This window comes from Chlorocebus sabaeus, chromosome 4, assembly GCF_047675955.1.
Source record: "Chlorocebus sabaeus isolate Y175 chromosome 4, mChlSab1.0.hap1, whole genome shotgun sequence".
Taxonomy (NCBI): Eukaryota; Metazoa; Chordata; class Mammalia; order Primates; family Cercopithecidae; genus Chlorocebus; species Chlorocebus sabaeus.
Window position 1 is genome coordinate 20,184,037 of NC_132907.1, and position 9,477 is coordinate 20,193,513.

Sequence of the window (9,477 nt, forward strand, 5' to 3'; positions counted from 1 at the left end):
GCATGTGACATTGAAACTCCTTTCACTAAAGTGGCAATGTCTATTTTTCCATCGCCTTAAAACTGGGATGGCCTGTGTCTTACTTTAGTCAGTAGACTGTGACTGTGGTGAGAACATGCCAGTTCCAATCCTACACTTCCCGATGTCCAACATGCTTTCTCTTATCTCTAACACCTCGGCCATTGCCATAGGAATGCGCCAGGATTAGCATACTTGAAGATGAGAGACATATGGAACCCAGTAAGTCACCCCAGTCATCCCAGTCCAGGCCTTCCTAAATCAGCCAATAGATCCCCAGACACATCAGCAGGACTACCTGGCTGGCTATCCCAGAACATTAGCAATAAAGCTTGTTGTTACATGCCTCTGGGGTTTTGTGTAGTTTGTTATGCAGCAAATATCTGACTGAGATCTTTACATCAAAAGGCGTTTTTAAAACTCAAAGATACCTTTAAAAAATAAAATGGCTTATTGTAGGTGTGGTGGCCCATACCTATAATCCCAGCACTTTCGGAGGTGGAGGCGGGGGGATCACTTGCGGTCAGGAGTTCAAGACCAGCCTGGCCAATATGGTGAAACTCTGTCTCTATTAAAAATACAAAAATTATACAGGCATAGTGGCACATGCCTGTAGTCCCAGCTACTCAGGAGGCTGAGGCAGGAGAGGCATGAACCGGGGAGGCGGAGCTTTTAGTGAGCCAAGATTGTGCTGCTGCACTATAGCCTGGGCAACAGAGCAAGACTGCATCTCAGAAAAAAAAAAAAAAAAAAAAAAAGCTTATTGTATACTCTCTTTTAGCTTTCCTGCCAAAAGTAATAATGAGTTTCCACACTGTTGTTTAGATTCAACACCATACTCAAGAAGCTGTTAACTGTGGTTGCCTTCCAGGAGATGACAGAAATGGAAAGGGTGATTTTCACTCTATATCCTTTTTTTCTTTTGAAATTTGAACCACATGAGTGTTACCTATTTAAAAAAAGCAATAAAAATCCTACATGAATACAGAGCATTGACTTGTATTTCTAGAGGACAGGAGGGACAAGGCAGAGGAAATGATAGAGACAATTGTTTGTAAGGCTAAATTTTTCAGTGGATATTTTCAGATATTTAGGGTCAATACCTAGGGGGTTATAGCTAAAGAATACTAATATTCCAATAACTTTACTGAGAGACATGATAATATACAGGTCAACTCTGAAAAACTTTAGCATTTTAACAAATAAACTGTGGTTTTCCACTTGCTGACCACAGAATATACTAGGTTACAAATTTCGTCTAAAAACTAGATCTGTGGTTCTCAAAGTTTGGTGGGTATGAGAATCACCCCCAGCTCTTGTTAAAAATGCAGATGATCCAGGTCCTATCCCAAACATTGTGGTTGTAGGTCCGGGATAGAGACCAAAAATCTGCATTATAACAAGCAGTTCAGAAGACTTTTGTGGACTTCATTTCCAGAAGCACTGAATGTAGTCACTGCTGGGGTTCAATCAACTACTGAAGCTGCCTTCAGCATACAGAAGCAACAAGCCTATGGGTACCAGCTTCAGTTTCACCATGTAGGAGACCATTTAATAACTGTAAGAAAATGAATAAGTGAAATTAAAGATCCAACAACATGGGTCAAAGAATGCAGAAGTTAAAGAAATAAAGCTCCAGTATGGTTTAAAAAGAGCTTATGGGATAATCAAATTTTAAAAATACTGAATAATAGAATGTGGGTTACACACATTCATTAATTTCAAGAATAAGAGGACTAACATAACTATGCAATAAAATCAGTCAAAGTTTTTGTTTTGTTTTGCAAAAATAATATTTGCTGCTTGATGAGGAAATATGAATTCCAGAAGAAAACAAATGAATGGCCCTTTTGGCATAAGTATGAAGACTATCAGAGTAAACAGTTGTGCTCTGGTTATGTTGACAGAATGCAGAACTGAATGTTCTGGTAGCTGTTGGGGACAAATAGAAACATTTCTGGCTTCAGAGTATAGCTAATGACTTTTTTTTTTTTTTTTTTGAGACAGAGTCTTGCTCTGTTGCCCAGGCTGGGCTCACTGCAACCTCCACCTCCAGGGTTCAAGCCATTCTCATGCCTCAGTCTCCTAAGTAGCTGGGATTACAGGTGTGAGATACTGCGCCTGGCCATGGCTAAAGATATTTTTATGTTTTTGAGAATTTCAGAGTTCCACAAGATATTCTGGGAGAATCTTGAAGATGTCAAATATATGTAGAATCATATGATTTCCTAAAACCCTTATTTCCTGCTTGAATAATATATTAAGGCACGAAATACTAATTGTGGCTAGAAGATGGTCAGAAAGATCGTTTGTTTTTTCGGATTATTTGACTTTTGTTTTAATATGGGTTGCTTTTTTGCTAGGGAGGCAGTACATACTCAGGAAAGAGAGAAGTAGAAAATACTTTAAAGGGAAAAAAAAAGCCTCAATTGCCAAAACGCAAGTTTAAACATCTTGGTATATTTCTCATTAGTCTTTACCTTGACTTAGATCTATTTTTCCCCATCTTGTTGGTTTCATTCTGCATGTATATCACCGCATTTTATTTTATTTTTTAAAATTAATGTTATAAGCACTGCTCTATGCCGTTACATACACTTAAAACATCTCATTGTTAAAGGGTATAATAGTCTCTGGAGAAGTCCTTTAAAATTACACATCTAGAGGAGTTTCGTCTTCTGCTAATATGCAAATGAGGCTGCTATTAACAACTAGAAGCCTATTACTTTTTTTGATGTTATTTATAATTATTTCTTGATAGATTCCCAGAAGTCATACAACTGGGTCAAAGGTTATGAACATTTAAGGATGATGACATTTTGTCAAATTGCTTTCCTAAAGCATGTCCGCCGATGTTATCTTACCCTTTCTGGTATTTGTATTATTTTCCTTATTTCCTTCATTCCTTCTATAATACTTATTAGGGAGCTGTTTTAGCCATCATAGAAAAAGATCATTGTTAATTGGACAGGAGCCGGTGTTATCTTGTTTTAAACTGCAGTTATTTGATTATCGCTGAGATGCAACATTTTTTCCCACGTTGGCTAACAAATTATGGTTTTTCTTTCATCATTTAGCAGTTTTTTTTTTTGTCAACTTGTAAGATGGCTTCTATAATGACGAATTTACTCCAGGTTTACTGAATGTGCTGTAAATGTGTTCCCAGAGTTGATTAACAAAATCTTTGGTTTTCCCCAGGCACAGTGGAGTCATGGATCCTCTGATGATGATCCCTGGGCTGACTCATTTGCCTTTGGGTTTGCAAAGTTTCTCATTCCAGCTCCATCTAGATTGAAGCTCCTGAATGCTAAATAGCACCCTAGTGTTTCCCTGAGGTCACCATTTTTCAGCCAGACCTAGAGACAGGAGAAATATCCACAGCTGCTTTCTGGTAACCAGGCGCTGCCGCTATCTGCCGGGCACTATCTTTAAAAAATGGGAGTTGCCACTTTAAACCCCCAGTGTCTTATGAAATGGTTTTATGTATGAGATTAGAGCCATTTAAGCTATCTTTTTCCCTAGAAAGGAACCAAAGAAGGGAGAAAGAGGAGAGGAAGCATACAGCAAGATAGATCTCACCTACAACAAATTTTAATTAAGAACCTGTGCTGCCACTACATTAAACATTGCCCCAATTTTCTCAGAATAAAAAAAAATGGTCTCAGAAAATGATTTTAAGGATATGAAAATTGATTTTCTGGATCCTTGGACCTGCAACCCAGTCAAATTTTGCCTCAGGGCTGTCTCTGAGGGCTCTGCTATTCAAAGTATAGTCCAAAAGGAGCAACTTCAACATTACCTGGTAAGTTGTTACACAGGCAGACCCAGCCTCAGACCAATTGCAGCAGACTCTGGTCATTAGTATGCATGTTAAATTTGAGAAGCAGACAGATCACAGCTCACTATAACTTTGAGCTCCTAGGCTCAAAGGATCCTCCTGTCTCAGCCTCCTGAGTAGCTGAGACTACAGGCATGTGCTTCCACAACCAGTTAATTTTTAAATTTGTTTTAGAGACAGGGTCTTGCTATGTTGCCCAGGCTGGTCTCAAACTCCTGGCATCAAGCGATCCTCCTGCCATCAAGCGATCCTCCTGCCTTCACCTCCCAAAGTGCTGGGATTACAGATGTGAGCCACTGCACCTGGCCAAGAAGCACTATTTTCTTTTCTCTTTTAAAAAAACTTTTGCCGGGGGTGGTGGCTCACACCTGTAATCCCAGCACTTTGGGAGGCCGAGGTGGGCAGATCATAAGGTCAAGAGATTGAGACCATCCTGGCCAACGTGGTGAAACCTTGTCTCTACTAACAACCGGGCGTGGTGGCGCACACCTGTAATCCCAGCTACTCGGGAGGCTGAGGCAGGAGAATCCCTTGAACCCGGGAGGCGGAGGGTGTAGTGAGCCGAGATTGTGACACTGCACTCCAGCCTGGCGATGGAGCAAGACTCTATCTCAAAACAAACAAACAAACAAACAAAAAACACTTTTACTTTAGGTTCAGGGGTACATGTGCAGGTTTGTTATGTAAGTAAATTGTGTGTCTTGGGGGTTTGTTGTACAGATTATTTCATCACCCTCGTGATAAGCATAGTACTCGATAGGTGGTTTTCAATCCTCTCCTCATCCTTCATCCTCTAGTAGGCCCTGGTATCTGTTGTTCCCCTCCTGTGTCCATGTGTACTCAATGTTTAGCTTTCACTTATAAATGAGAACATGTGGTATTTGGTTTTCTGTTTCTGTGTTAGTTTGCTTAGGATAATGGCCTCCAGCTCTATCTATGTTGCTGCAAATAACATGATCTTGTTCTTTTTTATGGCTGCATCATATTCCACGGTGTATATGTACCACATTTTCTTTATCCAGTCTACCATTGGTGGGCATTTAGGTCGATTCCATGTCTTTGCTATTGTGAATAGTGCTGCAATGAACACCTGCGTGCATATGTCTTTATGGTAGAATGATTTCTATTCCTTTGGGTATATACCCAATAATGGGATTGCTGGATTGAATGATAATTCTGTTTTAAATTATTTGAGAAATCGCCACACTGCTTTCCACAATGACTTAACTAATAATTCACATTCCCACCAGCAGTATATAAGCTAAGAAGCACTTTTCAAAAACAGCGGTATTGTTGATCTAAAAGGAAGAAGCTGAGTCAAAATTAATGCAAGTAGAGAGTTTATTTGGGCCAAGCTTGAGGATTGCAACTGAGTGTATATTCAAGTGTATATTCAAGTTGTCCTGAATATACAAACTGATTAGCAGCAGTTGCATGTGAATGTTTATAAAGGAAAAGAGACGTTCCTAAGTTGTTTATCAAAATTTACATTAAAATAACATAAGCTGTTGATTGGCTATGCGTTGTTCTTTGTATCACAGATTCCAGGAACATGAAGATAACAGGGAAGGCAACTAGTCAGGAACAAAATGCCTTTTTTTTTTTTTTGAGATAGAGTTTCTTTCCGTTGACCAGGCTGGAGTGGCACCATCTTGACTCACTGCAACCTCCACCTCCTGGGTTCAAACAATTCTCCTGCCTCAGCCTCCCGAATTGGGATTACATGAGCATGCTGCCATGCCTGGCTAATTTTTGTATTTTTAGGAGTGTTGGGGTTTCACCACGTTGACCAGGCTGGTCTCAAACTCCTGACCTCAAGTGATCCTCCTGCCTTGGCCTCCCAAAGTGTTGGGATGACAGGCACGAGCTGCCACACCACCAGGAACAAAATGACTTTAAATAATTGCCACAGGCATGGGGGGTGGTGGGTGGGGGAAGGGTATGTGACTGAAGTCCCTTACTCCCGTCTCTCTGGGCCTGATAATTTTGCACACCTCACGTAGCTCAGACTGCTGAGGGATTTTTTTCTTTTCTTAGTATCAACCCTGGTTTACACATTAGAATCTTCTGAGGAGCTTGAAAACAATATCAATGTCCAGGCCCCGCCCCCAGAGACTGGCACTGGAATTGTTTAGAAGCTCTCCAGTGATTCTATCTGCAGCTAGAGTTGAGAACTGATTTAGTTTCTTTTCTTTCCTTTCTTTTTTTTTTTTCTGAGACAGTCTCGTTCTGTCTCAGCTCACTGCAGCGTCCACCTCCCGGGTTGCAGCGATTCTCTTGCCTCAACCACCCGGGTAGCTGGGATTACAGGCACGTGCCACCATGTCCAACTGTTTGTATTTTTAGTAGAGACAGGGTTTCACCATGTTGGCCAGGCTGGTTTCGAACTGCTGACCTCGGGTGATCCGCCCACCTCGGCCTCCCAAAGAGCTAAGATTACAGATGTGAGCCACTGTGCCTGGCCAACTGATTTCGTTTCTGAAACTTGTTATAAGGCAGAGCTGATAAAATTCTACATCTGAGGTCTTCAGATTTTGTGCTTGCTAACTAAACATTAAGTATTAGGATTAAATCCAAAAGCCAGTTAGCTCCTGGAGGATGGGAATATATTATTTGTCTTTTTTTTTTTTTTTTTTTAATATTGTGTCAGCCAGTTTCAAGAGCAACTAGATATCTCAGGATTGGAAACAAAACAACAAAAATAGATATCAAATGATTATGGTTTTGCTCACGAATGCATCTCAGTATTGGAAAGCCCACCCTTTGTGGTGTTTTCACTTCCCTGGATGGGTCACACAGCAGCACACCAAAATGACCTGATGATGTAGTCATTAAGAGAGGCCAAACAGCCAGACTGGCCCTGCCACCATGCAAGCTACTATAGATGCAGATTTCTTTCTTTCTTTCTTTCTTTTTTTGAGATGGAGTTTTGCTCTTGTCATCCAGGCTGGAGTACCATGACACAATCTCGGCTCACTGCAACCTCTGCCTCCTGGGTTCAAGCAATTATCCTGCCTCAGCCTCCCAAGTAGCTGGGATTACAGGCATTGTGTCACCATGCCTGGCTAATTTTTGTATTTTTAGTAGAGACAGGGTTTCACCATGTTGGCCAGGCTGGTCTCAAACTCCCGACCTCAGGTGATCCACCCGCCTCGGCCTCCTAAAGCGCTGGGATTACAGGGGTGAGCCACCATGCCCCGGCCAGATGCAGCTTTCAAAGCTCATCTCCTTACTGCTTATGAGTCATTTCCTGAAGTGATAAACACATAGCCTGCTGGGTTGAAACCATACATGCTGTGTTATCTGAATTCTGAGATGCTACTGAATTTGACCTCTGGTCTTCCGTGTGTTTCCACAAGACTAGCATGCAATCAACAGTCCCCATGACAACAAACTTGGAGCTTGAGTTTCACTTTACAGGAATGCCACCGTGGGTAGAATCTGCTGCTGTTTTGAATTGTCTCTTGGTCTTCTGGTCTGAAACTTTGCTCAGCAAGCACCTCTCTCCTTTACGCAGCAGCTGGCTGATATTCAGACCTCACACAGAGCTTCCTGATCTGTGGACCACACCACACCCGATGACGAGAATCAGTATCTTTTCTTTTCTTTTTGAGACAGGTTCTCACTCTGTCACCCAGGCTGAAGTGCAGTGGCGCCATCTTGGCTCACTGCAACCTCTGCCTCCCAGGCTGAAGCCATCCTCCCACCTCAGCCTCCCAAGTAGTTGGAACTACAGGCATGAGCCATCACGCCCGGCTAATTTTTGTTTTTTTTGTAGAGATGGGATTTTGCCATATTGCCTAGACTGGTCTTGAACTCTTGGGCTCAAGCCATTCGTCTGCCTTAGCCTCCCAAAGTGCCAGGATAATAGGTGTGAGCCACTGAGCCGGCCATTGAATCAGTTTCTAGCTCCAAGACTTGGAACCCCTCAGCTCTGAAACAGCCAGAAACCCAGAGTGGTACCTGCAACTGTAAGCCAACTCTTTACCCATTTGCTTTTATGCTTTTATAATCATTACCAGTTTCTCTGTTTTCTTCAAGTCAATAAAATTGGGAAATCTTGGATAAGGGTAGTGGTTTTCAAACTTCTTTTGCTCAGAACACCTTAATATACTTAAAATTATTGAGGACCAGCAAAGAGCCTTTGTTTATGTCGGTTGCATCCATCGGTGTGCTGGAGTCAACTTGTACCTGCTCATAAGAATTCAATATTCAGGAAATTTGTCAAGCCAACTGTTAAACTGTTGGGAGCTTGAAACTGGAAAAGAAGGGAGTATTCACACCATGAAAATTGGCAAATGTTAGTTGCCAGATCAGGCTTTATTTTCTTTTTGTTTGATCCTGTTTAGCAGCACATCATTGACTTTTTTTCTCTTTCTTTTTCTGAGACAGAGTCTTGCTCTGCTCTGTCATCCAGGCTGGAGTACAGTGATGCGATCTTGACTCACTGTAACCCCTGCCTCCCAGGCTCAAGTGATTCTAGTGCTCAGCCTCCAGAGTAGCTGGGATTACAGATGTGCACCACCACACTCGGCTAATTTTTTTATTTTTAGTAGAGATGGGGTTTACCCTTGTGGCCCAGGCTGGTCTCGAACTCCTGGCCTTGTTATCTGCCTGGCTTGGCCTCCCAAAGTGTTGGTATTACAGTGTGAGCTACTGCATCCTGCTGCCAATGATTTTATCTACTGATATTTTCCATATTAGACACTAAAATGGAGAACTTTTGAAAACATCTATTTCAGCTAAAAATGACAATAAACCCATTACATGTTAAAATAAATACTATTTTTTCATAATTTTTTCCCAAAACAATAATTTAAGGAGGAGAGTTGCATTGTTTTACATTTTTGCAATCTCTTTAATGACTGGTGTAATAGGAGACAGATTTTCATCTCTGCTTCTGCATTCAATCTGTTGCATTTTCACATGTTGTATAGCTTCTGGAAAACTCATCTGTCCACTTGTGACAGCATCAGACCAAAAAAGGCAAATAATATCTTGGTATTTTAAGAGAGTTTTGACCTTGCAGATCTCCTGAAAGAGTCTCAGGAACTCTGAGAATAACTGCATTAGAGAATTTCTCCTCTCTTCTCACATTGCAGCTCACTTAACAAAACACAATTAGGTTTATCCTGTGGTCAATGACTCTTCACACACATTTGGTCTAGTAATTTTGAAAGGCATAGCCACATAACATGCTAATTATGCCAGGAAATTGCCATTGGTGACCTGTTTTTCCCCTTAATTTTCACGACAGCACCTGGCTGAAGATAAGCTACTAGAGGATGGTCCAGGGCCAGAAACTTAAATAGCTTGGTCATCAATGCTGCTTAACCTTTTCCGCTTGCTTCCGTAGCTCAACTTCCTCAAAGACATGCCAACAGCAAACAGTTTTTTAAATTTCTTAAATTCAGAAGTATAATCTAAAATTTTCCAAGTGTATATTCAATAGCCAAGCATTCCATTTCCCTAAAAATGCTATTTTTGGCTTGTTGGAAAAAACGTATTTTTTGTTTTTTTTTTTGAAACATGATCTCACTCTGTTGCCCAGGCTGGACTGCAGTGGATGGCTCACTGCAGCCTCAACCTCTTGGGCTCAGATGATTCTCCCACCTCAGCCT